Consider the following 27,035-nt stretch of genomic DNA (forward strand, 5'->3'; position numbering starts at 1 on the left):
CACATGGGGGTGGCTATTGATTATGAGCTTTGAGCTCCTCGCCCTCCTCAAAGATCTCTCCATCAAGTCATCACATGGGGGTGGCTATTGAGCATAAGCTTTTAGCTCCTCGCCCTCCTCGAAGATCTCTCCATCAAGTCGTCACATGGGGGTGGCTATTAAGTATGAGCTTTGAGCTCCTCGCCCTCCTCGAAGATCTCTCCATCATGTCTTCACATTCCACCTTCTTCTCTTCTCTCTTAGATCGATACTACGACCTTGACTTTTGATTGGCCAACACTGATCCTTCGCTTGCTTTAAAGAGATATGGCAAATTTCTCTACAATGGTCTCATCGTCTTTGCTACATGTCTTATGTTGATGACAGAAGTTGAGAGAGAATTCATAGTAGAGAAGAGGAGGAAATCATTCCGAGGGGCAACATCATATCAATGAACAATTTGTCATCACAAGATTCATCTCAAGCTCTTCATATGTCTTTTGATCATATCCTTTAACTCCCCTTGACCCCAAGAGTCTTTTGAACATGTATCTTGACCATATCTTTAATCAATGAGTATTTTTCACATTCGCCTTGTATCTAAACTTATTCTTTTGGTTAATTATCTTGCATTGAGTACTCTTCAAAATTCTTTTCTCCCATCTCACAAAGCGTCTTTGTGGCAAGTGATTTTCACAAACTCTCGTGCGTTTTTCGTGGGACATCATCTCTCTTGGATCTCTTTCTTTTGGAGTATGCTTTTTGAACTAAACATCTTTCTTTATAGCATAGCTTTTGCATACGGCTTGTTGTGTTGCACTTTTGTCATCATTTTGTATATGGTGTGCAAATTCTGTGATCTCATATTGTACATATTCTCTCAGCCAGTTATGCCAATTTCTATAATCATCAACGGATTTCCTTCTGGACACTCGGGGGGGGTCACTCATGAATATATGTATATATAGCGTGAGTTCAAAATAAGGGGTTTTTAAAACACCAATTTTATACATTTTTTACATACAAAAGGGTGTCATATAAAGGGGTTACTTATAGATTGAATGGAAAAGGGTTGTGTTTTATCCAAGAAAAATTCACAGATTAGGATATTTATAAATAGGCCATGAACACACGTTATATAGAGAATATATATATAGTGAACCCCCCGAGTCTGGACAACATTTCGTCTTCTCATTTTCAAGGACAAGGATTTCTTGTGTGGAAAGTAAAAATGCTTCTGATTCGTAAAGGCAATGACTTGTATGATATTGTGAATGTCCATCTCAACCAATTGATCAAGCTCATGATAATATCCTTTTATTGTGAAGAACCTATCTTTGAAGAATGGCAAACTATTTATAATGAGTGGATCAGACATGACAAAGAAGCTCATAGATATATTCTTTCTATTCTTAATAATTATGAATGTCCATCTCTACCAATTGATCAGGCTCATGATAATATCCTTGTATTGTGCAGAACCTATCTTTGAAGAATGGCAAACTATTTATAATGAGTGGATCGGATGCGACAAAGCAGCTCACTAATATATTCTTTTTGCTCTTCAAGAATCTCTTATGCTTGATGTATGTAATCTTTCAACTTCACAAGCTATATGGGAGTCTTTTATAGAAAATTTTGAGAATAAATCTATTACAGAAATACTTTATCTTCATAGTTAGCTCACTAAGTTACAATACAAAATCCGAAATTCTATGGCAACACATATCAATGTATTCAAGAATACCATCTATCAACTTGTAGCTCTGCTAGTAATGCCATTCCATGAAAGCAATTGGTAACACAAATTCTTAACATTATAAAGGATCGTGCTTATTCTAATATTGCTACCATATTATCTAACAAATATGGGATCAAATTTTTTTAAGCTTGTATATCTTCAATTGAATACTCACAATGACATAAATGACGGTACACAAATCAAAAAATCATTTTGCCTCACAAGAGGACACACAATAAAAAAAATCGACCAAGATTTACTTTCTCAAAGGCATCCTTTCCATACTATACATGTAGGAGTCGTCATGGTGGTAACTTCTATTGTCTCAAGTTTCGTAACAGGCATTGTTCTTATTGCAATAGAAATGGTCAAACTATAGATGCTTGTTGGGTTAAAAATATGATGAAGAATATGGTATTACAAATATACAACTATGCTTATCTAGAAATTATTCTCCTTGTGAATATTACAAAAAGAGTGATCATCCAATCCATCTATGTTTCAAGAGGCATTTTTATTTCAGATTGTAATAGAGCATATGTTGCTACACATGACAACACTTCTAAAGAAGCAAATTGTGTGAGTTATTCTATCTCTCCAAAAAGGATACTTCATGTTTGTGATGTATCTCTTTTTATTATTGATTCTGATGCTTTGGGAAACATTACATATCAATCCCAATGGTTACATAATGATCATTCTATATCTGTCAAGAAATTGGTTTATCTTGATGTGATGACACAACTTGTCTAGTCAAAGGCAGAGGTAATTTATATCTTGGTACTCTTTCTTCAAAAAGAATTTTGCATGGAATTTTACATGCCCGAGATCTACAAACGAATCTTCTTTAATTTGCAAGACTTGTGGATCTTGGTCTTTTTATTAGTTTTGACCATACCAAGTGTTGCATTGAGAAAGACGGCCAAACCATAGTTGTTGTTCCTTGAAATGGTAATCTTTTTTAGTTATCTTTAAATGAAGATGTTGCAAATGTTGTTACAAATCCTAGTGATCTTAACAACCCAATATAGCATCATTGTCTTGTTCACTATGATTTTTCTAAGATTGTAATCTTAACAACAGTATTTATGCAAAATCATCTTCCTACAACTGCTTCTTCTAATAAAGTACCGATTACAACTTGGACAAGTGAAAATTCTTTTGTTTCATATTTCTAAACTTTTGGATGTATTGCTTATAATAATGTACCCAAAGAGAGTTGAAAAAAACTTAATCCTCTAGGTTTGAAAGTTATTTTCATTGGATATTTAAATTTTTCTAAGGGATAGAAGTTTTATGATCCATCTTCCAAGAAGGTAATCATAAGTCATGATGCTATTTTTAATGAGCAACTTATGGGCATCACATGGTCTTAGGGGGATGCTCTGCGGACGTGGTCACTAGAGGACATTGATGATACAAAGTCATTACTCACTTGTTTTCCTTTTCTATATGATAATGAACCTCCTTCATGAGATAATATTGACTCTTCAAATCACGATTCACTGCCTGCATCTACTATTATTGATGATGACCTTCACGTTGATCTTTATGTTGATCTTCCAATTGATAATGAGCATGGTACTTGTCATGATTATGATGTTGATATTCTTGATAATGCTCTCCATATTTCTAAAGACCCTATCTCTTATAATGATGCCATATCATCCCCACAAAAGGAACAATGGTAGGAGGCCATTGAAGTTAAGTATGAATCTCTTCTCTCTAAAGGTACATGGGTTCTAACTAAGTTACCACCTCGACTACTACTATTAAATGCAACTCGATTTATAATAATAAAACAAAATCAGGTGGAACATCCAAAAAATTTAAAGCAAGGCTACTTGCCAAAGGTTTCTCACAAATTACAAGAGTTGATTATCAAGAAACTATCTTACTTGTTGTTCATATTACTAGTATTTGGGTCTTGTTGGTTTTTGCTATTGAGTTTGATTTGGAGGTTCACCAAATAGATGTGAGAATTTCTTTTCTTAATGGTGATTTAAAGAAGAGATCTACATGGAGAAACCAAAGGGATTTATAGTCAAACATAAGGAAAATCTTGCTTGCAGATTTTATCAACCACTCTATGGTCTCAAAAAATCTTTATGACCTTGGTATCAAAAGATTAACCTCTTTATCACTTGTTCTTTAGATCTAGAGACATTCGAATCTATGAGCTCTCTTGGAATCCCAAGATCAAGAGAGATTTGAGGAAGTCTTATGAGCATATGTTGAGGGTTTTGCTTGGTCTTATATTGACCTCAAAGGTATTAAAGCTAAACTTTTTCAACAGTTGAGATTACTAAGCTTCTTGATAGATGATTTATATATCCTGTTGCATATAGTGAATGTGTATCTCCTATTGTGGTGGTACCAAAGAAGAAGAGTGAGAAAATTCATAGATGTGTTGACTATAGAAAGTTTAGTAGCAAAACATGTAAATATCATTTTCCTTTGCCATTTATAGATCAAATACTTGATATGGTTGTAGGCCATGAGCTATATACTTTTATGGATGACCTTAGTGGCTACAATCAAGTGTTTATTCATCTTGAAGATCAATCTATGCTAGAGCATCACCCCTTTTTTTTGTTTGTTTTGGGTATTTAGAAAAGGTTCATGTCTTGCATATTTCTTCAACTACTATATCATTCAAAGAAATGGCACAAAACTATCACAATGGTAGTTAGATTCACCAACAATTTTAGCTTTACAAGATAGGAGGTTTGGATAACATCCTTGCAAGGTCTATCACAAGAGGTAGAAAACATTTTGGATTACTCACTATTCTAGCAACATAGATGGACCTTCTCTTTTAGGAAACTATCATAAGATGAGATGAGACCTCATTATAAGTTAGCCAATTAAATCATGCATATTGCTTTCACCACCCATAAATACATGGAAACATAGTTGCCATCAAGATCTAGAACATCATATCCCTAGGGCCAATCTTGAGTGCATGAAAGAGAGAAATAATCTCACCCTTAGGTCTTGGCATGAGGATAGGGCCAAGATTGTGCATTAAAGAGAGGAGCCAATCTCTCCCTCAAGTCAAGCTATGAGATATCCAAAAATATTTGGGACATCCTACCCCTACTACCAAGCTTGGTGCATTAAAGAGAGGAGACAATGTCACCCTTAGTTCCAAGCATGAGCAGAAGGCCAATAGTGCATCAAAGAGCATAAAAAATCTCACCCTCATGTCCAAGCATGAGTGCACGGCCAATATCTACACCAAGGAGATCTCCAAGAGAGATATAACTATCTTGCAAAAGGAGAGCTCCCATGTCTTGAAATTTTTTTAGTATTCTCTAACCTATCTTGCACTTAAGTCCTCAATTGGAGATATCAAAGAAGACTTGGAACATCTTGCCACTAGTGCAAGGCTTGAGTGCATCAAATAGAGAAAAAAATCACACCCTCATATGCAATCATGAGTGTCAAACACCAAGGATATCTCCAAGGGAGAGATAACTATCTTGCTTAAGGGGAACTTTCATGTCATGAATTTGTATCGCTATTCTCTAAAACATCTTGCACTCAATGCGAGGCTGTAGATTTCCAAAAGATCTGGAACATTTTCCTTGTAGTTCCATGCTTGAGTGCATGAAAGAGAGGAAACAATCTCACCCTTATCTCCAGGCATGAGCACATGGTGAAGCTTTTCACAAAGGATATCTCCAAGTGAGAGATAAATATCCTATACAAGGGAAAATCCCATGTTCTAAATTTGTATCGATGTTGTCTAAACTATCTTACACTCAATGCCAAGCTACACATGTTCAAAAGATCAAGAACATCTTCCTTGTAGTGCCATGCTTGAGTGGATGAAAGAGAGGAAACAATAGCGCCCCCATGTCCAAGCATGAGCGCATGGTGAAGCTCTACATCAAGGATATCTACAAGAGAGATAACTATTTTGCACAAGGGGAAATCCCATGTTCTAAATTTTTATCAATGTTGTCTAAACTATTTCACACTCAATGCCATGTTAAAGATATTCAAAAAGATTTGTAACATATTGCCTCTACTACCACGCTTTAGTACATCAAAGAGAGGAAAAAATATCACCTTCGAGTCTAGGCATGAGCATAGGACCAAGATCATGCATAAGAGCACAAACAACCTCACGCTTAGGTTAACGCATGAGTGCACAGTGAAGCTCTACACCAAAGAGATATCTAGCAAAGAGATTGCTATATTGCACAAGGAGAACTCCCATTTTTGGAATTTGTATATGTGTTTTCTAAACCATATTGCACTTGGTAGAATAATAGAGATACTAAACAAGATCTAGACCATCTTTCCCCTAGTTCCAAGCTTGAGTGCATCAAAGAGTGAAAACAATCTTATCATTAGGTCAAAGCATGAGGGTAGGGCCAAGTTTGTGTATTCAAGAGAAGAAACAATCTCACCCTCAAGTCCCCAACCTTGAGACTTCCAAGAAGATTTGGAACATCTTACCACTATTGTGAGGCTTGAGTCCATCAAAGAGTGGAAATAATCTCACCCTTAGGTCTAGGATGAGTGCAAGCCCAAGCTGGGGAATCAAAGAGAGTCAAAAAATCTCAACCTTGTGTCTATACAACATGAGCACAAGGACAAGCTCCACACCAAGGAGATATTCAAGAGAGAGATGACTATCTTACACTATGAGAGCTTGCATGTTGTGAATTTGTGTTGGTCTTCCCTATGTATATTGCACTCACTGCTTGGCTAGAGATATCCAACAAGACTTGGAACAACTTGGTCCTAGTGCATGGCTTGAGTGCATCATCAAATAGAGAAGAAATTCACATCCTCATTTTCAAGCATGAGCACATGGTCAAGATCTACACCAATGATATCTCCAAGGGAGAGAGAACTATCTTATATAAGTAAAAATCCCATATCGTGAATTTGTATTGGTGTTCTCTAAACCATCTTGCACTTGATGCCAAGCTAGAGATCTCTAGCAAGATCTTGAACATATTTCTCATAGTGCCACACTTGAGTGCATCAAAGACAAGAAACAATTTCACCTTCATGTCAACATCTTGCCCCTAGTTCCATGCTTGCGTGCATCAAAGAGAGGAAACAACCTCACTATCATGTCTAGGCATGATCGCAAAGCGAAGCTCTACACCAAGGATATCTCCAAGAGAGAGATACCTATTTTGCACAAAGGGAACTCCTATGTTCTAAATCTGTATTGATGTTTTCTAAATTATCTTTCACTTAGTGCAAGATATTCAATAAGAATCGAAACATCTTTCCTCTAGTGCCAATCTTGAGTGCATCAAAGAGAGGAAAAAATCTCACCCTCAAGTCCAAGCATGAGCACAAGACTAAGCTCATGCATCAAAGGAAAAAACAATCTCACCCTTAGGTTGAGTCACGAGCGTAGGTTCAAGGCCTACACCAAGAAGATCTCCAAGGGAGAGATAACTATATTGCACAAGGAAAACTCTCATTTCTTGAATTCATATTCATGTTCTCTAAAATAACTTCCATTTAGTGACATGCTAGAGATATCCAACAAGATCTTGAACCGCTTGCCCCTAGTACTAGTCTTGAGTACATAAAAGAGAGGAAAAAATAGCACCCTCAAGTCCTAGCATGAGGATAAGGCCAAGCTTGTGCACTAAAAAGAGGAAAAAATCTCCCCCTCAAGTGGATCTATGAGATATCCAAAAATATTTGGAACATCCTTCCCCTGTACAAAGCTTGATCGTATCAAAGAGAGGAAAAAATGTCATCCTTAGTTCCAAGCATGAGCACAAGGCCAAGCTAGTGCATCAAATAGGGAAAACTATCTCAACATCATGTCTAGGCATGAGCAAGAGCACAAGCTCTACACCAAGGAGATCTCGAAGAGAGATATAACTATCTTGTACAAGGAGAAATCCCATGTCTTGAATCTGTATCGGTCTTCTCTAAACTATCTTGCACTCAGTCCTTGGTTGGATATATCAAGACAAGACTTGAAACATCTTGCCCCTAGTGCAAGGATTGAGTTCATAAGAGAGAGAGAAAAATCACACCCTCATGTCGAGGCATGAGCATAAGGCCAAGCTCTACATCAAGGAGATCTTCAAGGGAGAGGTAACTTGCTTGCACAAGACGAATTTGCATGTCATGAACTTGTATAAGTGATCTCTAAACCATCTTACACTCAATGAGAGGCTAGAGATGTCCAAAACATCTAGAACATCTTGCTTGTAGTGCCACACTTGAGTTCATCAAAGAGAGGAAACAATCTCACCCTCATGTCTAGGCACAAGTGCATGTCAAGTTCACATCCAAAGAGATATGGCTTCAATTTGTTGCATATATGGCTTCTTGAAGTTCTATTTTGTCTACATTGAAATCATCATTTTTGGAGTATCTCTATCTACATTGTATGCATAATTTTTAAATAACTCTCACCATCCCAATAGGATGGCTAAAATTTGTTTTACATATGGCTAGTTCCAATCTTATGTTTTATTTCATTTTATCTTTATGAATTTATGATTGTGTCTAAATGGAAATCATTGTTTTGTGAATAACTTCTGCAATGTGTTAAATAGATGGCTTCGAAAAGAAAGGCATCAGTTATGGAAGAGTCCATAATAGTGAATCTTGCATGTTTTGATGTGAATTCTTGGTACATTGATATATTCACCCCTTCCAGTGAATTCCTCAAAACGTCTCACTTGTTTGTCCTAAAATATTGAGGACAATGAACTAAGCTAGAGACAAGTAAAGAATGTCAGCAATATGAAGAGGAGTTATATTACCTTGATGTCATAGTTGGAAAACTCAATTATCAACTCCTCTCTCAAGTATACAACGCCAAAAAAATGCAAGATGATACTGCATTTGAAGGTATGAAGAAAACTCCATGGAAATTCAAGACAATACCAAAAGGAAAATCATCAAAAGCAGGAGATATAGCACCACCGAAAGGACAATCCATTGGGAGAAATATGGACACTCTTTTTTGCCGCTTAAGGAGTGAATAAACAAATATAGACCTAAACAATGCAAGAGCTGGGATTCAAGATTCATGTAACATGAATCTTCTAGCCATATCTTGGCCCAAATGTTCCCTCAGCAATAAAGTAAGGGAAAATGTGGGGAATGCAATGCTGACACTTCCTGGAAATCTATGACTTGAATTTTATTTTTTTAAATAATTTTTGACTTTTCATTTTTTCCCTTTTCTGTTTCCCCCTCTTTCTTAGGTAGAACTCAAATTTATCATATCTCTATCCCGGCTTCTTCTTTCTTGACGAAATTTTCCAACCTCATTGTTGCTTTCCCTATCTATAACCCTGTGAAATTTCATTTCCTCTACATAAATGCAAGGTGAGTTTCACATGTTATATAAGCACAGAGCTTGTTCTACCAAAGCCCTGATATTTTCTTCACAAAACTTTACAACTATATTGTTCTCTTCCATGGATGTTCTATGGTAAAGTTTTATCTTGTTTAAACAAAACTTGTGCAAGTTATGTGCCTTTTCTGACATGTAATTTCTTTTGTTTTGGTACTCTAGGAGTCTCTTATAGTCAAGAACAATGATCTTTTGAACACTCAACTTCTTCTTCAACACCTTACAGTTTCTTTGTGAACAAAGTTACAGGTATGTTGTCTTGTTTTTTTGTTGCTTTATAATTAAATTTTATCTCGTTTGAAAAAAATGTATGCAAGCTATATGCATAATAAGTTTTCCTTTGCCACTTTTTTTTGTTGCTCCATGGTTAAGTTTCAACTCATTTGGACAAAGCCTATGTAAGTTATATGTATGCTTTAACTCGATATTTCTTTTGTTTTTGTACTCCAGGAATTTGTTAGTGAAGAAACAATGGTCTTGTTATAAGTCAACTTCTTGTTCAACATCTCTGGGCTTCTTTGTGAAAAGAATTATAAGTACAATGTTTTTTTTCAATTGCTCCACATTACAAGATACAGGCCTCATACTGACGTTCAAAGTGATGAAAATGTTCATAAAAAAATTTTCCCCTGTCATTGCAAAAAACGTCGGTGTTAGTTATGCCATAGAAGAGTCACTATTATCATCGCTATATGCATCACCTATAGCGACGAATTGCGATGTTAAATACGATGCTAATAGCAACGCGTACAGTAAATTTGCAACGCTAATAGCGATGGTTACATGAAAAAAAAAATTGTGGCAGGGCTTCCCTGCCATAAATAGCACTATGTGCTTTGTTTGGGCCATACAAAAGAGTTATAGTAAAGTGTACAATGCTCATCTCCATGAAGGAAAAGTATACTTGAATCCATAAGACTGATACATAAAATAAATACAAGATCACATGACCAAAAAAGAAAAGGATGTGCGCTCCACGAATCCAAGGGCTAGCTATAGATCCTCGCCATCCGAAAGCTCATCCCGCTGTCGATGGGTTTTCAAAAGAAAAGTCGCAACCACAGAGGACCTTGACGAATTTCAAGATAGAAGATCAATCAAGGGAATAAGCAAGATGAGAAAATGGTGCCAAGTAACAATTGTATTACTGCCAAGATGTTTACAAAATACAAGATGAATTCAAATCTGATCAGTCCACTGGTTTTAGGCTACCCGATTTAATTCTGCTACATTTGTAGATCCTACATCAAACTGTCCATGGTTAGACTGAATACTTTGCTGACTGTAATCCACTTCTGTGCTTTCTGGAAAGGCAGCTTGTAGCTTACACTTTCCTTCTACTGAAGTCTCATGTCCAGTGGCTACTTGATTTACTAAAGTCCCCTTGTTAAAAAGAGGAGTTAAATGGCCATGTTGTGCTTTAGACTGTTCATCCTGAGATAAATGTTGCCTCTCTTCATTACTCTGAACTAGACACACTGTTTTTTTTTGTGCAGTCAGGGCCTGTGACAAAGCTCTTCCTTTCCTTCTTAGAGGAAGATTCAAGACAGGAATGTCTTCATCTTTATCAAGCTCAAGCTGGCTCAATACCTCAGCATCTGTAATTGGAGCATGGGATTGAACTTTAAGAATCCTGGCTGCATCAGCTTCCAGTTCCTCCCTCCTGGAGACAGGCCTCCCTTCTCAATTCTCTGTTGTGCTGTGCTCTAGAAAAGCCATGATGTTGATGAAAAAGATAACGCAGGCTGCCAATAACTGAAGATGAATAGAGAGCCAAAGGGGTGGCGTGAATTAGATTGAAATACAATGTGTTGTGTGACGAATAGCCATCTAATTGGCTATCTAGGGAGTCCTAAGAATTTCCTCAAATGACAATTTGTTTGCCGTCAATGTTTCTACACAATTTGCTCTTCCAGGAGTCAACAGTCATCGAGCATCTGCAGCATCTCCAGGGTGAAAGTTCTAAATACTGACTGTTCATAACAAGGCACAAAAGTCCAAAACTCTCTAGACTGTCACCCCAGAAGTGCTTCTCGTGGTCACTTCCTCTCTCACGAGTCACCTTGCAAGTGCTCCACTGTAACACTGAAAATACCTCTAGAACGCTTTCTGATTGGAGTTGCAGACTGGGGAGCATGAAGTGTTGCACAAACCAATCAGAATGCTTCTGGAGATTGTCTCATATCCAATTCTACAATTGGTGACGAATGCAAAGCAAAGCACAGAGTCTTCTGAGTACATTTCCTCAGAAGCTACAGCAGGGTTGTCTTCATCGAGCTTGCCAATGCGCTCCCTTGATGGCCCTTCATTGTTCGTCCCTGTTTAGCTTCGTGTTTGCTAATGTTTTTTCTCAACAATGTCGTCACCTCGTGCCGTCCTTTATCTATGTCTTCATCTTCATCCTCTGTTACTTCTTTGTCATCATCATCTGCTCATCTCGTCCCTCTTTCACGTTTACCATGTGGCCTGACGATCGATATCGGCCTCCTTCTTTGTTATTGCCTTCTCATTATCTTCAGTCATCACCTCGAGATCTAGCGTCGTCGTCACAATTCATCCCATGTCACTGCTTCCCCCTAAAAATCCAGGACTCATCCCTCCAAAAAGCAGAGATCAGCCCCTATTTTTACAAAAGTAAAAAATAACTTGCAGCGCCCTCAAAGGAAGCCGAGAAAACAGAGTCCCAAAGGAGCACCTGGTACCTAAGGCATATCAAGATTTAGACCGGAAGTTTCCAGCTCAGGTTCACTTCCGTATTCACAAGGAATGCATGCTAAATGTGATGTATCTATGGTTCTTGTTGCTTACAATACTTTCCAACTTGCTAGACTGTTGTAGGATAGATCTCATAAGGTGTGTCTTTCTTGGCACTAGCATAGTTTACATTAGTGTCAGAGTCGAACACCTCTTGGTTGTTCCTACAGGTGTACTCCATATGTTCCATCCCATTTTTCTTTGACCGCCTGCTCCTCTTTGTGGAAGCAGTTCCATCATCATCAAAATCATCTTTATTCCTGTCAGAATGCAAATAGACCCAAATTTTCTTCTCTCCATGATAACGTACACAAGGATCCCTTTCACAATGCAGCCGATCTAGTGCCCCATTTGTTCCAAATCCAGATCTGGAGCTTCTGGAAATTGAAGCTATCAGGCGCAGGCAATTGCAGGATGCTGAGTTGTGCCTCCACTACGTTGGACAGTCGAACTAATCAGGGCAATTCACGCCATCCATAGCAAGATTGAGAAAAGTTTCCTTGGCTCTTGAGCAAAGCCTAGAAAGGTAAATATGGCTCCATACACGTGAATCCACTGATATTCATTGGACTCCATCTGTGGATCTATTCTGTGCATGCCACACTGTCAAGCTTGCCATGCCAGACGTACAAAATATGTGATGTATACAGGGGATAAGCGGAAAATGTCTAAGAACTTGTTGAGGGATGGTTTTCCCTTGCAAGTCCTATCGATACATGTGAGCACCACACTTTGGACATATATCCATAGTCTCGTATTCTCCTCAAAACAATATGCAATTATTGACACATGCATGGATACTGTTGTAGTCCATGCCAAGCTTTCGAAAAACATGTTGTGTATCATCACGAGACTCAGGCTGGGTATTTGCAAGTGGTAATATCTGATACTTTAGTAACCTGAAAAAAAATCATAAAATACTTTGAAAAAGCACAACTGTTTTTTATGATGGTGCCGAAAAGAAATCAACGAAGCGTACGTAGAAGGTACCCGAATAACTCGGTCACACTCACATCGCTCCACCTGTATTTTGCTTGCACACTTAGGAGTGCAAGCAGCAGTATCTTCAAGTGAGATACTCGGCACCCATCATATAATGGTATGGATGCTTCCTCTCTAAGCGGACCAGATGTCTCAACATCCACGGACATCAATGCATCAATCATTGCCTCCATCTCAGTCCAAGATTGTAGAAAATCCTGGAAGGTTGATTGTCTCCCCTGGTATTGACGGTATAGATTGGGTAGTATCTTCCAAGCAGTGGATTGACTTAGGCACTCCATCCATCTTACGCCCACCACGAACTCTTCTAACTAGCATCAAAGGGTGGACTCCTCCTTGGGATGAGATGCCACCTCCCTATAATAAATTGTTTGGCCACGTCCAATGTTTTTGTATATGATATTCAATTAGTTTTCTTGCGAATACAATGTATGATTGATATACACTTTTCTTACCATTTGCTCAAAATATGAGATGGCTTGATCAATGATCTCTGATTGAAACTCATTGAAGCATCGTACCTGTTCCATAGACAATCGATGTTTTCGTCTAATTACCAACTTACCTTCAGAGCAAGGACATGGGACATGCTGATTAAGATACACCTCACGATCTTGAACATCAGGGCCTTCATCTTTTTCAATTTGTTCTATGTTACGAAAAACAATTTGTTTTTGTTATCATTCTTTTTTTCTTTCTTAAATTGTTTCAGAAGGGATTTATTCTCTTATAACTCAACAAAATTAACGTATGTAAAGTCTCCACATGCCAGGCTTACAATATGCAAAGTCTAATATGCTATGTATGGGGATGAGGGAGTAGCTACCCTATGTCAGAGTGCTTTCCGTCCGCTGGTATTGCACCGGACCACTACTACTACTAGTACTTACCTTCTTGAACACATCAAAGGTGCACCTTTAACAAAACCTCTCTCTCTCTCTCTCTCTCTCTCTCTCTCTCTCTCTCTCTCTCTCTCTCTCTACTTCTACTACTACTATCACCACCACCACCACTACTACTACTACTCCTCACCTTTCCGAAGCATCGAACACACCCAGGATGCACCTTTAACAAAACATCTCTCTCTCTCTCTCTCTCTCTCTCTCTCTCTCTCTCTCTCTCTGCTACTACTACTACAAAAAATAAAAAATAAAAAAAGAAATTAAAGAACTACTACTACTACCAATACTAATAGTACTACTACTACAAACAAGAAAAGAAGAAATTAAAGAACTACTACTATTACTACTACTACTACTATTACTACCACCACCACCACTACTACTACTACAAACAAGAAAAGAATAAGTTTAAGAAGAACTACTACTACTACTACTACTACTACTACTACTACTATCACTACTACCACTACTACCACTACCACTACCACTACCACTACCACTACCACTACCACTAAAAACAAGAAAAGAAGAAATTAAAGAACATAATTTTACCCTCTCTTTGTTTTTTATCCATTCATTCTTCTCTCTCCCTCCCTCCCTCTCTCTCTCTCTCTGTCTCTCTCTCTCTCTTTCTTTATTATGTTTCATGTTTATTCCCTCTCTCTCTCGTTCCTTCTTTCGTTTTCTCTCTTCCTCTCCCTCTCTCATTTTCTCTATTTCTCTCTCAATACACATCAGTTTTAACAAAAACAAGTAAAAGAAATAGAGAAAAAACAAAAACAAACAAAGAGGGAGCAATGCACTCACCGAAAAGGTCCTAGGATGGATTCGGTAGCTCCTCTTTGCGACGGCGGCTCCTCTTTGCCCTTCGTGCACTTCCTCCTCTTCTTTGCAAATGGCGGCGGTAGCGGTGATAAGCTCTTCTTCTCCCTCTTTCTCTCCCTCTCCTTCTCAAGCGCACGATGCAATTTTCTCTCTCTTTCGCTTCCTCTTTTGCTCTTTCGTGTAAAATGTCGCACTTCGGTTTTAGCTCTTTTTTTCATCTGAGTACCGTCATTATTTGCGACGCAAATAGCGACACCATTGATTTGCATTGGAAATGGACGTTACTATTCTTCTATATCCTTGTAGTGCCATTTAAATTTCATTTCATTTGGAGAGAACATTTGCAAATTATACACATGCGGATAGGTAACTTTTCGATTTGGTCATTATAGATGTCTTCACAGAGGAAAAAATCAGTAACATACTTGCAGTGGAGGTCTTGAATAGGAAAGATAGTGGCAGTTATTGGGTTTCTGATAAGTACCATAACTTGGATTGGATTTTGATGCACCCAAGTACTCGAGGGAGTTTCAAGGTCAGATAAGGATGTTGCAAATCCGAGCAAACATTGGAAAGGTAGAATTTTAGAGTTCAAAAAAGTGTTTTATGGAACAAGTACAGTAACACAAGTATTGATCCAACATCGTTATACGCACAAACAAATCTCTGTACACCACAAGAACTACATTGCAAATTATAAATAAAATAGTAAGTTTTTAAATTTTATCATTGTTTATTATTTTGAATCAAAGTTGTTTTTTTAAATCTTTGCAGTGTTTTAATTCAATCTTGTTTTACTGGCAGCTCTATATCCATCAACTTTGCATGAATGGCAGAATGTGGAATGTTTAAGCGACAAGATATATGTTTGGCATGAAGACATAGGTTCTTTGATATATGATAATAACTCTGCAATTCAACTTGCAACTCAAAATATCTTTTTTTATAATTCATTGTATGTAGTAGAAAGTCAGAAATTACAATATGTCCCGTTGCCGCCACTATATAGTGGTGAATGGTTGATTGGTAACTTGGAGTTGTCAGGAGCATGTAAGTCCAAGATAAAATCTAACATCAATAGTGCTATGAAACCCACCATAGGCTCCAAAGATATGCATCTTAGTTAGTTTATTCCATTCTAATTGTTTGCACATTTGTCTGGTTCATGTGATGTTCCGAACAAAACAAAGATTACTTATCAATGTAAGTGTCCATCTGAGGAATGGATGAGTCAGCTATTGGGTGAGTCTTGGCAAGTCAAAAGAATACATTTTGATGAGACAATTGAGTGCACGGTCAACCAATCTGATCTCACATTCAGGTAAATATTTTTTACTACTTTGAATGCCTTGATTTAACTGACATAGGTCTTGCTTAGATGAATTGTTGTGTTATTCGTATTTACTTACCATTATTTTTGTTTTTATTACAGGTATTTCATCACTAGACAAACTCTATGCATTTGCTTTTGATATAGAAGATGGCGACTTGGATATGCTTCGATCAAGATACGCGAGATGAGACACATACAACTCTCATAGATGTGGTTATCTTGTGGAATTGTCATAATCCTTTTGTGGTCAGCACAGAGAGCCATTGGTCCATTTCTTTTTTGAGACAAGAAATCCAATTAATGTCCAATGAGCCCCTCTGCAACTTCTATTTCAAGTTAGATAATAGAAAAGACAGGATTCGTAGTGAGCAATCCATGACATGTAAACAATGTGCTTTTCCACATAAAAGCTATAACTCCAAACTCATTTTCTCTTTCATTCTCTACTTTCCTACACTTGTGCTCTCCTTCCTTCTCTCTTTATGTGCCATGGTTACCACTCCCATCTTCATCGCATGGATTAGCTCCACAGTTTATGCACACATAGGAGACCAAATATACCTTAGGTTTTGCATGACCTTGAGTCTAGAGAGCTGGCTTTCCATCGTAGACCCCTAGCTCTAGTATATTGGCATCGTCTTGTGATGCGAAAACCCTTCTCACCTGTTCTATTCCAAAATATACTCTCAGATGGGTCCCCATAGATTTATTATATAGTTTACATGCTGGATCAGGCCATGAAAAGGTAATAAATCAAGCCGCCGTACATGTGGGGCAGTATCTCCGTGCCAGAACAGTGCCGAGGACCATGCCACAATGGATCTCATTGAGCGCGATGATGTAGCATTTTCCATATATATTTTGTGCACTAAGATGCAAGAGGACAGTGAGGAAGACATCAACACACCCTCTCGATCACAACTAGAGTATTTGGAGAAGGAGCCTGAGAAGATCACACTCGATTTGAGAGTAGAGGCAACACAAAGCTTAGCCATTGTGCACCCACCTCCTTGCCCTGTTGAGACACTGAAAAGTGATGAGTCACCCCTTTCTTCTCTCCATGCTATCATCATCGAGGGGGTGTAATATTTACTTATGTAGGATGTACTAAAAATTTTGGAGCTAAGGGAAGAATAGCTATATTGTATCATGGTGTGTGATGAACCTAATGATTTTATAGATTTTGATATACAAGATGCACCAGTACATGTTGATGAGGTGGCTTGATATGATGGCACGAGTATCAATGACATCTCTACCATTCTGAGCATCCAAGAGTAGATTGATAATGTAGCTCTATAGTATGAGATCTCAGATAATGAGTTCGAGCGATTGCAAGAAAGCATATTTGGACCTCAACCCGACTATGCAATACCTTCCCAAGAGAGAGAGGAGGGTGGCCTAGTTGCAAGAGGAGACCTGGATGCTCCATTATAGCAACAGATAGATGATGCCGAGAAGATAATGTTATCGGATTAATGTTATCAGATTTGCATAAAGATTTACCACTAGGGCCTCTAGGGAATTGGGAGTGTGGACATAAAATTTTGCTGAGATCGGGTCGCCAGAGTAGCTGTGGTCGAAGGCTCACATCTCCAAGCTTGAATCTGGCCTAGAGGCCCTACTGGTACATTTTTATGGGAATCCAATGTATATATCTTTACCACACTCCATGCATAGTGAGTATGACATAGTGAGTCTGACACTAAACTTATGTGATGCAGGATATTGTCTATATAGATGAATTTTCATCTAGATAAGGTGGCCGATCTAGTAGCCAAGGAAGGGTGCAGGACTCGGCATTAAAGGGTTATATTGGCTAGCTTGTGAGGACATTATTGTATTCCATAAGATATGCTATCTAGCTTTTGTTGAGAACTTCTTGAAGTTGAGGGCACTAACAAAGGCTGGGCCCTTCAAGACCATCCCAATGAACTCTAGCTTGAAGAAAGTAGTGTTACTTTGACATTCAAAGCTTCTCTAATTATTCTCTAGTACTAGGTGTGGGCCATTTTCTTCCATGGTGGCGCATGTCATGGTTGTTGGTGTTGAAGAACCCAATGTCATTAGGTAGGAACTACTAGGGCAAAATGTGTTTCTACTACCTATGATCAAGAATAGCTTTGGCCATGGGGAGTCTAGCTAAAAGAAGCCTAGGAGAGAGTAGATGTACTTAGTGCCAAATGATATCTCATCATCAATGTAATGTAATTTGTAATCTTCTCTTGAAGTAATGAAAACCAATATTTATTGGATTTGTGTGCAATGTAGTGTCAAGATTGTGGGAGAGAAGGAAGGAGTCTCACTTGTAGCTTTCTTGCTTGCACAATGGGGGAATACACACAGAGGTGGAGACTTAAAACAGTTTTTCTCTTCTTAGTTGTGTAAGCCAAAAAGAACTCTAATACAAAGAAATAGAAGAACCCTATATATGGGTCTCAAACCAAACTCAAATAACTAAGGTGGCATACTAATTGAGCCACGAACTAGAGTAGATAAGGATAGCTGTCATCTAGCTATTATTCATGGGCGGTGTACCAAGCGCATCTGCAACTGACAAGTCGGTGACATAAATGCACAACGGTCACCCTGGCATATCACGAGTGGAGCTCGATCTCTCAACACTCCCCCTCGAGCTCAATCCCAATTCCTGCACACCAAGCAGGTCTCTGAACTTGCGCAACTTCTCTGCGCCCAATGCCTTCGTGAATATGTCAGCTACCTGATCCTCTGTGCTGACATAAACTAGATCAATAAGACCTAGTAAAACCCTTTCCCGCACATAGTGATAATGCACCTCAATGTGCTTTGTTCTAGCATGATAGACTGGGTTATTTGCCAAGTGTATACTACTCATGTTGTCACAATAAATGACAACTGGCTCATCAGTAGACTGATGCATATCATAAAGTAGCTTATGCAACCAAGCTACCTCACATGCAGCCATTGCTGCATCCCTGTACTCAGCCTTTGTGCTCGACAAGGCAACTGTAGGCTGTTTCTTGCTGCTCCAAGTGACTGGAGCACTCCCAAAAGAGAACACATACCCACTAGTAGATCGTCTATCAGAAATACTACGAGCCCAATCAGCATCAGTGTATCCATGCAACTGTATCTGAACCCCAGTCTCATAAAATAGTCCATACTGCAATGTGGACTTCACATACCTGAGTATGCATCTAGCCGCATCCAAATATGATTTCCTTGGAGCCTGCATAAACTGACTTACCAATCCAACAGCATAGCTCAAATCTGGCCTGGTAATAGTCATATAAATCAAACTTCCTACTATGCGTCTATACATAGTAGGGTCTTCCAGAAGCTCACCTACATCTGCACTCAGCTTCACATTCTACTCCAAAGGAACTGAAATAGGCTTACAGCTTGTCATCCCATATTTGGACAGCATGTCCAATCCATAGTGCCTCTGCAAGAGCTGTATCCCACTTGGTGATTTAATCACCTCAATGCCCAAGAAATAACGCAGCTCTCCCAAATTCTTCATCTCAAACTTTTGCTTCAATAGCATTTTCACATTAAGGATATCTTCATCATTGTCACCTGTCATAATCAAATCATCAACATAAATGACAAGCAGCATAATACCTTTCTCTGTTTTTCTCACATAAAGTGAGAAATCTGCCTTGGAAATCTGAAAGCCAATAGTGACAAGATACTGTCCTATCTTGTCAGACCATGCTCTAGGTGCTTGCTTCAAGCCATACAAGGCTTTCTTCAACCTGCAAACAAACTCAGGATGAACAGCATGCACATAACCTGGTGGCTGCTCCATATAGACCTCTTCTTGCAAATCACCATGCAAGAAGGTATTCTTTACATCCATCTGATGTAAAGACCATCCCTTTGATGCAGCCATAGCAATGATTGCTTTTACGGTTGCCATCCTTGCAACCGGACTGAATGTTTCTTCATAATCAATGCCATATGTTTGTGCATACCCCTTGACTACTAATCTTGCCTTGTATCTGTTCACAGAACCATCTGCATTGTGCTTCACCTTATAAACCCACTTACATCCAATTGCATTCTTACCTTTAGGCAAAGGTACCAACTCCCATGTAGCATTTGCTTCCAAGGCATCCATTTCTTCATCCATGGCTTTCTCCCATTTTTCTTTTCCCATGGCTTGCTCAAAAGAAGTGGGTTCTGGTTCCTGTATCACTTTGACCATATATGCATAGTGGATGGCTATAAATCCATCATATTTCAGCCTATCCACAGGATACCTAGCTCTGGTAGACCTACGCAAAGTAGGCTCACTTCCAGGTGCTCTCAAAACATCCCTGGTCTTCCTTACTCTAGGTGTAACAATAGAAGGAATACCCAACTCATCATCAATGCTCTGTTCTGAGCCACTGGATTCACCATCCACATAAGAGTGACCTGCATTCACATCAAACATGGACTGATCAACCTTCTCTTTTCCTTTTTGTGATACCTGCATACCACTATCTGCATTGCTTTGAGAAGATTCTCCTGATCTCAATCTGCCTGTCCATGGCGAAGAATGTGAACCACTGCTAGAGGACGCTCCAGGTCCACTAATATTTTGTGACTGCTGCTGTGAATTCTGTGCAGCATTACCATTTTGTGCATCTACATCATCAATCACATTTACTGGTTTATACCAGCTACTCATCTCATCAAAAACAATATCTCTGCTCACTGTAAACTTACGAGTAGAAGGATTATAGCATCTATACCCTTTTTGCTGCAGAGACTAACCAATAAAGATGCACTTCTCAGCTTTTGGATCCAACTTGGATCTCAACTCATCTGGCACATGAACATAGGCAATGCAACCAAAGATTTTCAAATGAGAAATATCTAGTTTCCTACCAGTATATCTCTCCTCTGGAGTCATTCCATGTATTATTGCAGTGGGAGTCCTGTTCATTATGTAGACTGTTGTAGCAACTGCTTCAGCCCAATAAAAATCTGGCATGTCTTTTTCATTGAGCATGGCACGAGATACCTCTCCAATATGCCTGTTTTTTCTTTTTGCAATTCCATTTTGCTGTGGGGTATGACTGCATGAATATTGCTGCTTTATGCCATGCTCCTGCAAGAACCTTGCAAACTCATTTGAGAGGTACTCTCCCCCTCCATCTGACCTTAGGCATTTTATTTGCAGGCCTGTTTCTTTTTCAACCATAGCTTTAAGAGTTTTGAAATGCCAAAAACTTCACTTTTCTTTTTCATAAAATACACCCAAACTTTTCTGCTATAGTCATCAATAAAAGTGACAAAATAATGACAGCCTCCAAGAGATGCAGCTTTAGTAGTCCACACATCAGAGTGGATTAATTTCAATGGCTTCTTACTCTCTTGAACATGTCTAGGAAATGGTTTCCTTGCCTGTTTTCCAAACTGATAGGCTTCACATACCTTATGCATTTCTGTAACCTTGAATCTAGGCAATCCTACAACAATATTTTGGGCCTGCATTGATTTAAGTCGCTGTACATTAACATGACCAATGCGTTTATGCCAGATATCAATATCTGCAACTACACCGGTCCCATGTGCAAACATTGCTGCACTCAATTCAGACATGTCTGCATCCAACGTAAACATTCTGCCCTTCTTCTTTCCTTTTGCTATCAAGCGACCTTTATTTTTCATATCCTCAACAAAGCATCCATGAGGATTAAATCTGACCTGCAAGCCCTGCTCAACCATTTGACCAACAGAAACCAGATTCTTGGTGATATTCGGGACATGAAATACATCGGACATGTATTTCTTTTTCCCATCCTGCATAGACAAGGGAATTTTTCCAATCTGCACAATAGGATGTGCAGTATCATCACCAGTCTCCACAAATCCTAGTTTTTCCATTTTTCTTGCATCTTCCATCCATTCTGCATGACCTGTCATGTGGTTTGATGCACCTGAGTCAACATACTATACATCGTTGCTTTCTTCTACACTTGTCACAGAATTGTTCATGTGTTGCACCATAAACAAATGCTCATTTCTATCATCACCTTGTCTACTGGAAGATGCATAATTTCCTTGTTGCAGTTTTCCATTCATGATGTCATTCTGCTTTTTATAGCAGTCTTTAGCCATATGACCCATTTTACCACAGTAGTAGCATTCAACATTGTTGTTTGCATTTTGCCCTCTTTGCCATCCACCACGACCTCTTTGGCTCCCCCTGCCTCTAGAGTTACCACGTCCTCCTCCATAGGACTGGTTTTCTTGAGTTTGCTGCATATTCTGATTTCTACCACGGCCTCCAAATCGGCCTCCTCTACCTCTGCCTCTACCTCTTCCAGCATTTGAGTAGAAGACGGCTTCTTTTGAAGTTCCTCCTAAAGAAGATGCACCACCATTTCTCTGCTCCTCAGAAATTAGAAGAGCAATCAACTCCTCAAAATCAGGAAATCTTTCACGGACGAAAATGGATGTTCGGAACTGTGCATAATCCTTTCCTAGACCATTCAAGGTCACAGAAACTAAATCATCATCCACTGGCGACCCAATGGAAGCAAGTGCATCTGCAATCTTCTTCACCTTCATGTGGTAGTCATTGATGCTCATATTTTCTCTTTTCACATTATGCAACTCTTGCTTGAGCTGCATTTTCCTGGCTTGAGTATTTGTGCTATACATTTTTGACAAAGTATCCCATGCCTCCTTTGGCGTACTTGCATCCTGAATATGCACAATCATAGAGTCTAAAATACTGATAGACAGCCAGTACATAACTTTCCTGGCTCTCTCATGCCATGCTTTAAATGCCTGCATTTGCTGTTGATTGGGAACATCAGGATTTTAGGTGACGTGCAGTAGGCAGAATTAGACTTGGGTTGAGCTGCACTACTGGCGAGTATAGAGCTTCATTGTAAAAGAGGGCTGCAGTCTCATACTCGTCTGCAAGCAAGTGATCTTGATTATCATGAATATATGTGCCAGTTGTAATGTGTCCACTAGCATCATCCAGGACACGTCTTAGCAGTCCGTCGGGAAGGATGTCTAGAAAGCTCCGCCCGGCAATCCCATGGAATGTTACGGGATTTGCGATCTAGGGCTTCCCGCGTCTGCCACGTAGCAGAAGTATTCTGGCCGTTCCCACTTAGGATCGATCGGAATTACGGTTTTCCTAATTGGTCATTACCTAACAGCAACTAGCGTCGGACCCAAGTGAACTACTTTACGCACAAACGCTAGGTCCGAAGCGGATTCACGCTGCACTTGGTTCAAGAAGAATGGGAAACGAGAGGGATGCAAAGCTCAACCTCTCTGCCATAAGGCATAGTCCCATTCTGTTCCCCTAAAACAACGTAAATCGGTTAAGACATCACTCTAGGTCAACGCTTTTCTTGTTCTGTCCTTGGACGATCATCCCGCTGTTCTTTGAGAAAAGTTCCCGGCTAACCGGGACCACCTAACCGTAGGACGGACCCATGGCCCATCCTTCGCACTTTCCTCGGTTTATTTTAGTTATGTAATTATCTAACATATTAATTTGACATGTAACAATCAGCTTCTTTAATTAATCCGTTAAGCACTGGTTCCTTCACGTAATCTTATTACCTGACATAGAAAAACAATATCAAACAAGTTCTTTATTAGCATATCATCATTTTTATCTTTGAAATACAAGGATTTTTTGCCCGTAGGCTTGTCCATAATCCGCCCGAAGGCTATCCAGTAATCCACAGCTTCCGCCCGTAAACTAGTATGCGGGCCTCGAGATCCAATCCCGAGTCACGTTAGCCTCTTGTGTAGGACCCGGAAGGCGAGGGATTTACGGCCAGAGCCCCCCCTGGCACCCAAGCGTCCTCCTGCTCCAAGTAGAGCTCAACGTAGAGACCTCTCGCGGTGGGTTCGGTCCACGTTCCTGGCGCGGTGAACAACCCCCTTGGTTAGGGTCAGGCATGCAGTCCGGGGTAACTGAAACTGCCTCTCCCTTTAGGCCTTCAACCTGAAGTATAGGTATTCATTTAATTTGTAATTCATAAATCAAACAGTGCTCTAAAATCTCTAGCAAGCACAAACATTTCCATTAATCGACCTTGTTGTTTGGCAAACTGCTAAGGAATGATTCTTTCCTTTCAAATGCATCAGCACTCGTTCCAAGGTGTCTTGCAACTTGGCAAGATCCCTTATATTCTGGGTTAGGGCGTACCTTATTAACCCAACTTGGTCAACCCTAAAGTTTATTGGATACTTTAGTTTCCGGTTTTTTAATTTTCCTTATTTAGAAGGATATCAAAGAATACATCCTTTTGCAAGATAACTTGCGTAAGGATCCACCATCCTTGTTGAGGGTATTTAACCTTTCTTATTGTGAATCAGTCACAAGACTATATGACTTCGTACTTGCTGCGCAAGTCCTGCATCGTAATATACGATGAAATAATCCGTTTTAGTTTCTTTAAGCTGATGTTTGTTGGACCTAGGGTCTCTTTTTAAGAACCTCAGGGACAACCCTAGTTCTTTTACATTTACGAATTTATTGACCCTACAATCAGGGACGATAGTCAAGTGTTTAAGGTATAAACATTTCTGGGTCTTTAAATCGTTCCCAAGGCATATTTCGCAGCATAGGTATTTCTAAGTTTACATTAATTCGGTTATCTTTTAGAAGGTAATATTGAGATCACCTCGGCATGATTTGTTATCCTTGTGACAATTGATTTTTCAGTCCTAAACTTTAATGCTTTGAGATTAGGTAAATTCAATTAATATTCCTTTTTCCTTGCAAATGAAACTCATGCCAAATAACAATCTTTTCCTTGCTAAGATATGCAATTAGCAATGATAACTTCCTAGAATTCAAGTAACGTAAGAAACCTTTCATGAATTTCATCTTCTACGATGATTCGTTGCAAAAAGGAATAGGGGCTAATGGTGCAAGATGCAGTTTTTATACCTTCAAGACTTAACCGAAATATACTACTATAGTAGATAGATAATCTTGCTCGTAATTCGTTTCAATGCATGATGCTATTCGAAGGAACTATGTTTTATATATTATCATTTTTTGCATGTTCAATTAAACTAAACTCCTTCATCGTAAATAACTTGGAAAAAAAATATATCTTATCCCTAGCAATTCATCTTTGCGTGATTGACTTAAAACCGATATAAAACCAAGAAGGAAAAACTTGGTTTTGGGGTGAGATATCCACATGGATACCGGGAGATGACCCTCCTGCAGCTACTCCTTGGACTTTCTTAGGTGGCATCGCAATTCGAACGTGAATGCAGCTTTTACTTTTTCTTTCGGATTTCCACCGTCTCTCTTTCGAGGCAAGGAGCCGTTTAAATGATTGACCACGAGAAGGGATAATAAGACCTTTAGGTTCTTAGCTTCTTCCGAGAGGGAAAGGTTTATAAAGCCTAAGAGAAAAAGGGTCTATAGGATATAATCACAGTGGAAAAGGTTATGTGTGAGTGTGGCTTCACAAACATATATGAAGGCCCTTGGGAGATCTTTGGGCATGGGAGTGAAAGGACTTAGGGGTTTTTCAAACCCAAGGGAAAAATTTAAAAGATAACACAAGAGTTTATAGCACGGGGAAAAAGGCGTGTAAGGAAAAAGGGGACACAGGGTTTAGAAAGGGGCTTAGGGGGGTGTGTTAAAAGGAATATGGGGGTGAAATACAGGCTCACAAGAAGGGACTTATAACTTTAAGTACGAGGAAGGGATTTGTGGGTTATGAGGCCAAGCGTTGTGGGGGTTTAACGGCCCTCGAGAAGGGGTTAAGGCCTTACGACCGGAATGGGGTGAAAGGATTTCTAAGGGGTGAAACCCAGGAGGGGGGGAAAGGGTAAGGGAAGGGTATAGGAAGGGGGGCTTGAGTTTTTTTTTAAAAAAAATCGGGGTGAAAAAGGGTTCTAAGGTATAGGAAGGGGGGCTTGAGGAGCCCCCCCCTTAGAAGCTTCAAGAAGCTTCTTGAAGCTTCTGTGGGGGTCGATCAGGATCCACGTGGGGGGGGGAAGAATCTTGACGGTGACGACTGGGGGGAAATAGACAGCAGGCGGCGATGATGGCATTCGTGGGGAAAGAGGATAGAGGCATCAAGCGGCCGGCGGTGGCAGCATCAGGCGGCATCCTCCTCGGGATGGTCCTCCCTCCTACAGCTTGGCGATAACACCAACCCGGCCATAGCTTCGTCCTCACGTCTCCCCCCTTCAGCTCGGCCCTCTCTCCATTTTATAGGGGGGGAGGGAATCCTCCCCTCCTCGACGTGTCCCTATGCATGAAGATGGAGCCGAGGAAGCTCTAGCGAGGAGCTTGCTGGCTCCTCCATCCCCTCTCTCACTCCAGCTCGATACGCCGCCGCGCGAGAAGGCGATTTTTTTAAAAAAAATACATATATTTGATATATTACATTCTCTCCCCCTTAGAGGAATCGAGATGTCCTCATCTTGAGATAAACTGGGGATATTGATGGTTGAGAGTGTCTTCTTCTATCCAAGTGGCATCCTCTTCGGGATAATCTTTCCACTGGACGAGGCATTCTCTCAAGGTTCTGGATCTTAACTGTCTCTCCCTAACATCTAAGATCCTATCAGGCCTTAGCTGAAGGACTCCTTGGCTAGGCATTACAATTTGTTGGTCATCAAGTACATGGTTAGGGTTGGGTACATATTTTTTCAATAGGCTGATATGGAATACATTGTGAACCTTTAGGTTCTCAGGGAGTTGCAATCTATAAGCATTGGGTTCTAGGCATTTGAGGATTTTGTACGGCCCACAATACCTTGGACTTAGCTTCTTGCAATCTCCTAGGGATAGAGAACTCTTTTTAGGGCGTATGCGAATGAAGACCATGTCTCCTTCTTCGAAGACTCTTTCTTGACGCTTCAAATCCGCGTATGCCTTCTGTCTATCCTTGGCCGCTTGTATGTCTTGTCTTATTGACTTTATTTGCTCATCCATGTCTTCCAACATCTGTCTTGATGCTTCAACCCTTAGGGTTGGATCAGAAAAGTTTAGGGAACTTCGACAATCATGACCATACAATGCTTGGAAAGGAGTCATCTGAATGCTCTGCTGGTAAGAAGCATTGTAGGCAAATTCTACCAATGTCAAGTATTGAATCCACCTTTTCGGCTCTCGACAGGAGTATGCTCTAAGAATATCCTCGA

Source organism: Lygodium microphyllum, chromosome 19, assembly GCF_053477565.2.
Source record: "Lygodium microphyllum isolate KBCC chromosome 19, Lygodium_microphyllum_v1.1.10, whole genome shotgun sequence".
NCBI classification, from domain to species: domain Eukaryota; kingdom Viridiplantae; phylum Streptophyta; class Polypodiopsida; order Schizaeales; family Lygodiaceae; genus Lygodium; species Lygodium microphyllum.